The following is a 5601-nucleotide window of genomic DNA, read 5'->3' on the forward strand; positions in this document are numbered from 1 at the left end:
GGGGGGACAGTGAGAAGAGAGAGAATGAAAAAAGTAAGATGCCCCTTCCATTCAGTGGGAACCAGCAGCACCCAAAGCCCTCCTGGCTCATGAGAACACCGTTGGGACGGTCCAAGAATGATTGCAGAGCAATAATCCTGAGCACCCCCCCACCCCACAAACACACACATGCACGTTCATGTGAGCATACTGCACAATGTAGAGCCCCACTTTCCCCACGGGCTGCCTGAGCACCCGTGCGTCTGAGAGGAAAGGTGAACACGGTCACCCTAATTACAGGGGCCCCAGCTCTCTCACACACTAACACACACTCACCAGGCATAACTAAAGACAGGCCAATTAGGGCGAGAGGGAGATAAGGGAAGTTTTATTTGTATACTAATTAAGCCCCTGATGAAATTCAAAAGGGGGGTGGTGAAGGGGACTGGGGGAGGGAGCGGACTGGTAATTGTGTGTTTGAGAAAAGGTTGCTTTAGGTGCGGTTATCTGAGAAGCACAGCCTTGAGATAGTTGCCCCCTAATCCCATGCTGAGCCCCGGCATTGCTCTCAAGGTCTCTCATAAATTTGATCTGTTACATATGAAATGGCAGGCTGACAGCAAGATCATCAGCAGCGTTTATTGTCTATTTGGTCCTTGTTTCAGCTAAACATAAAAGAAGTTGTCATGCCAAAAGAGACTCAGGACTGCCACCTTATTTGTTTAACAAATACTCTTCTGAAGAGTCCGTGTTCTTTTTTTTGTTGAGTTATTATTACAAAACAAATTACACAATACTTTTCTGACATTTTCGAATCCCGACAAATAACCCATATTACAAAAAAGACTAAACTAATAAAAATTAAACCCAAACTAAGCATTTTCAAAAAATAGAAACAAACTAGCCAACCCTCTTTAAAAACTAATTAAAACTAATTGAAGTGAATTTGAAAACAAAAAGTCAAAACTAAATAAAAATAAAAAACTAATGAAAAAGGCAAAACTATATTAACCTTGGTTTGGTACTGCCATTTGTTTTATTATGGTCAAAAAATCGTGGCAGAGAATCGTGCTATTAATTCTGAGCAAAAAAATCGTGATTCCTATTTTCCCTGAATCGTGCAGGCCTACTGCATGGCTTCCTGATTTCCCAAACTACAGAGCGTCAGGAGGCCAAAGTCACAGAAGCTGCATGCGTTAATTGCAAGTCCAAAAAATTGGGGCGTTATGCACGATTAATCATAAAAAAAATTTTAAAAACAATTTCATTTTTAAAGCTACATTCTGTAAGTTGTTAATCTGTGTTTCCTGTTCACAAACTTGTCCAGTTTAATGAATATTACCACCATCATCAATTTCATGTATTCCTATTGGCTTGAAACTTTACATTTGCGCTGTTCTGAACTGAAGTAGACTCTCCATAGTCTGGTAAAGGACATACAGGCTATACTGCTCCGCCTTTCGCGTTTTTGACTCACAGCTGCTGCTAATGGGCATCTTCACTTCCCAGCCCCAACAAGGTTGAAGAAGGAACCACGGAGGACCACACGTATTCAAACTCAAAATTTCAGGAACAGGAGTCTTCTTTGTCCCAAAAATGAAAACGGACATTGAAAAGAGCAAGAGACTGGCATCATCAGAAAAAAGAATGAACATTGGAGCTGCTTTGGATGCACACACCAAATCCCAACTAGTTATTTATCTTCCGGACCGATGCAATCTTTATTTTCTTTCTCTCTCCTTTCCGTCGGGTGGCGCGTGTCCCCGCTCGTGTTGTAAAGCGTGCGTCCGCGCCACTCTCTGACATTCAATCCAACAACCACGGCTGATAGACGGCCTTTTTCACTTTTTGAAGCGTGACAGCTGGCAAGACAGCTGCAATACGTACTTTGAACTGCGTGGCGAGAGAGAGTTAATTGCGATTTATTATCTCAACGCTAGATGGGAGAAATTCTTACACAATGTAGCTTTATATAATTTTAATTTTAATTATTTATTTTTTTAAATGACTTTGAGTCTCATTTAATTTTCTGAGCCAACTGCATCACAAACGCTACTACATTCTTCCGTGAGATTTAAACATAGACTGTGTAAAATAGGTGTGATGGGAAAATTACATGGACGATGATTTCAAACGTAGACAATGATTTCAAACATATGCAATGACTGTTTGATTTGTGTTTATTCAGTTGTACTCTTTCGTAAAAGTAAATCTTTCTCACAAGTTAGATCCTCCACATATGCCTGTCCCCTGTTTCACACTTGCCCCATATACAACGTATCTGCTTCCTCTGACACCTCCTGTTTTAGGGCCCTCAGTCCCCAGGGACAGCAACTGGTGTGACTCTGTTTATCACCGGAATAAACAAATGGCAAACAGATGCAGGCGCCCAGGAGATAGGCAACAGGTCAGGTTGCCCAAACTCTAGGTCAGAAACGGAACTAATCTATGGAAAAGATAAATCTCTGAACTTCTAAGGTAGAATGACAGCGATGGCCATCTGTTAACGCGTCAACAGATGTACAGGGACAGCAACTGGCTCCGGGAAGTCTGAAGAAATGAGATGAAGTGTTTGTTTAGATACAAAGTGTTTTTGCAGACATGATAGGGGTTTTGCTTCTGTTGGGGCAGGAGGGGATATAAGGAGTGGTCTAGTGTTACGCGGGCACCAGAATCTGTGGTGTCACTTTGTTACTCTGTTTCATTGTGAACTGCTATTCTTGTCATTTTGTTTGATTGTTCTCTCAAGAAAATAATTAAACTCTTTCACCGAATATCTAAACTTTTAATCCAGTCTCTAGCCTGTCTTTATTTTTGTTTCAACAAGGTCTCTCCTTCATCATCAAATTCCTCCCTCGCTGAACAGAAACTTCCACAACATAGGTTTTAAAGCGCTCCCAAGCGTTGCATTGCTCTCCCTTCTCTTCACGGAGGCCTCTATGTTACAGGCTTGTAGTGATGTGCAATAGGTGCCAAAAAAATATGTTTGGTGCTGCCAATTTGTTTTGCTTTGTCATGGTCAAAGAATCATGGCAGAGAATCGTAATATCAATTCTAAACTAAAAATAGTGATTCATATTTTTCCCCGAATCGTGCAGGCCTAGGTGGGGGCGTGTGCACAATCACGTTAGGCTTGCCATTGTTAAGGTTAATATTTACACCTGTGGGTTTTCTGCTATGAATAGCAAAAAAAGTCTAATCACAAAAACTGTATTTTGTTCAGCAGCTAGTCTGATCATTAGTGAACATCAGTAATAACCCTTGTCACACTTTGTTTCATTTGAATATTTGTGTGAGGCCTGTAGGGGTAATATTCAATATATCAAACAAAAAATGCAAGGCAATGATTACAGGAAAACTCTGGAAAAAACAAATACTGTAAGTTGTGGGGGAGGGGTTCTTCCCTATTTCCTATATTATCAATTAACCCCAAAGACCTATCCCACAAGCCCTTAGGTTTTTTAATATGCATACATACATGCAACAATATTAAAAATGTAAATGTCGTATGCTGCATTTTTTTAGACAGGATATAAAGTCAGTTGCCAATTTATTAGGTACACCTAGCTAAAACTAACATCCCCTGCAACCTTTGAGAAGGTTATAATGTTTTGTTTTTGTTGAAGCTGCTTTAGAGAACATTTTGGACGATGTAGTTTGTGGTACTTTTGGACTATACTTCACACATACAGGGAAGTGTCTATGGTATTTAACCTATCCGTATTGATATAAATGGGACAAAATAATAGAAACCCCTGTCAGTATAACACAGTGCAATTCAACAGCACCACAAACTATCATACAGTTGAATCAACAGTTCTTTAAAAACAGCTTTAACAATGACTGAACACATCAACTTTTATGATGGTAGAATTTATTTACTGTTGTATAAGACTGCATTAGTTGTATAAGTGTACCTATAAGACTGGAAACTGAGTGTAAGTAATAGAAATAAACAGGTCTTAGAGAATTATATGAACTTATACACTACACAATACACTATACTACAGCATGTCATATGTTTAATAAATATTGTGTGGTTTAATGCTGGGCAATATATCAACATTATGAAGTTATTAATATCGTGATACAGTATGAGACTAGACATCGTCTTAGATTTTAGACGTAATATCACATAGCTAGCTAAGTGTTGTCTTTTCCTGGTTTTAAAGGCCGCATTGCAGTAAAGTGGTTCATTATGTGACTGTTCTAGCTAGCTTTGCCTTCAACGTTACACACTTAGCTAGCTAGTCATTTTATCCACTTGACCAGCTACTAAACTATTGAAGCTTATTTATTTTAAAAAAAATCTCATTGTATAAATATTTTGGGAAACCACCAATAGCCAACACTACAATATCGTCGCATTATCGATATCGAGGTAATGTTTTGTTAAAAAACGGACACCGGTTAGCTAGCTAGCTAGCTTTACTAACGTTAGCTTATTTACCCAACATTAACATTCGCTGTTTTGCAGGCTAGCTAGTTACATCACGGGTCACTTACCTTTCCAACAAATATAATTCCAACTCCGGGAAGTCCGAAGCTGCTTCCACCTTTCAAATGTCACATCAGTTCACTCGTGTTTTGGAGGAAAAAAACGAATTTTTGAGCACATTAGCTAACTTCCTGGTAACGTGTGTGTCGTTGCTGGGCGTTAAAATTGCGCTAATGGATCTTCCTAAACATGGCGGTCAACGTGAGCTTCAGTATGACGCAAAAGCAGTAACGTTCGTCTTTCACTGCCCAGAAAAAAAAGTGTGACTCTTCTGCTTATGTTTTGTGTTTTGGTTGGTTGTCCAGCAGTTTTATTAGCCTGTCTAAATAAAAATGTGTTTGTGTCAAGACCTTTTTTGCTTAAAATGTTATTGCTTACAATCATAGATTGGAGACCCAAAGTAGGCTATATCAAATAAATAGATAAATTACCCATTATTAAATTAAAATCATGTGAAAAAATACAGACAAAATATGGTCTTTAAAGTCATTTTTACTTTTTTTATTTTATAACCCAATTTTTCCAGTGGCCTTTTTTGTTGTTGCATAATGCCACTTTTTTACAAGTGTTTGTCAATCAAGGAAAACAGAGAAAAGGCAGTAGGATAATGTTTATGTATTTATGAAAAAAACTTTTGCATAGTATTGAAATGATAACCCATATATAAAAAACAATAATGAAAACTAGTTGTAAAGTAGCTTTATTAAATATTGTCTTATAAAAAAGTGTTGCTACTGCTTTGGTAAAAGCAACAGCAACAATAATTTTTTTTGCAAGAAAATGTTTAATAAATCTTCTGTGTAACTTGTTTCTCATTAATGTTTTTTGGTCTAATTTCGAATTATAGATTTTTATTATGATGAGACCATTTCTCATGTATTTGGTTTCTCGTAAACAAATTAATGAAGTGTTCTATAAAACAAAATCCTAAATGATATAAATAAATAACTACAATATCTCAGTGACCAGGAGCCCATGCTGTGGAGGTCCATCATCACCGACTGTACCTCGTCCATCTTAAGACATCGTCATTACAAGTCAATCTTAAAGCAGTTCTGTAAAGCTCAACCTGGCATTCAGCTGCTTCATCAAGAGCAGCATTTCTTCTCTTTTTAGAGATTAAC

At 38.0% G+C, this 5601-nt stretch overlaps 1 long non-coding RNA gene across 1 annotated transcript in view; it reads right to left on the reverse strand.

The window, feature by feature from the left end:
• LOC116706964 (uncharacterized) overlaps positions 1-4778 on the reverse strand; it is a 10535-nt gene extending 5757 nt beyond the window's left edge. Inside the window, exon 1 of the long non-coding RNA XR_004336380.1 lies at positions 4486-4778. This is a non-coding gene — a long non-coding RNA (uncharacterized LOC116706964). The remainder of the gene's footprint in view (positions 1-4485) is intronic.
• Positions 4779-5601: the final 823 nt, after the last annotated feature.

The sequence above is a fragment of the Etheostoma spectabile genome, chromosome 2, assembly GCF_008692095.1.
Source record: "Etheostoma spectabile isolate EspeVRDwgs_2016 chromosome 2, UIUC_Espe_1.0, whole genome shotgun sequence".
Lineage (NCBI taxonomy): Eukaryota > Metazoa > Chordata > Actinopteri > Perciformes > Percidae > Etheostoma > Etheostoma spectabile.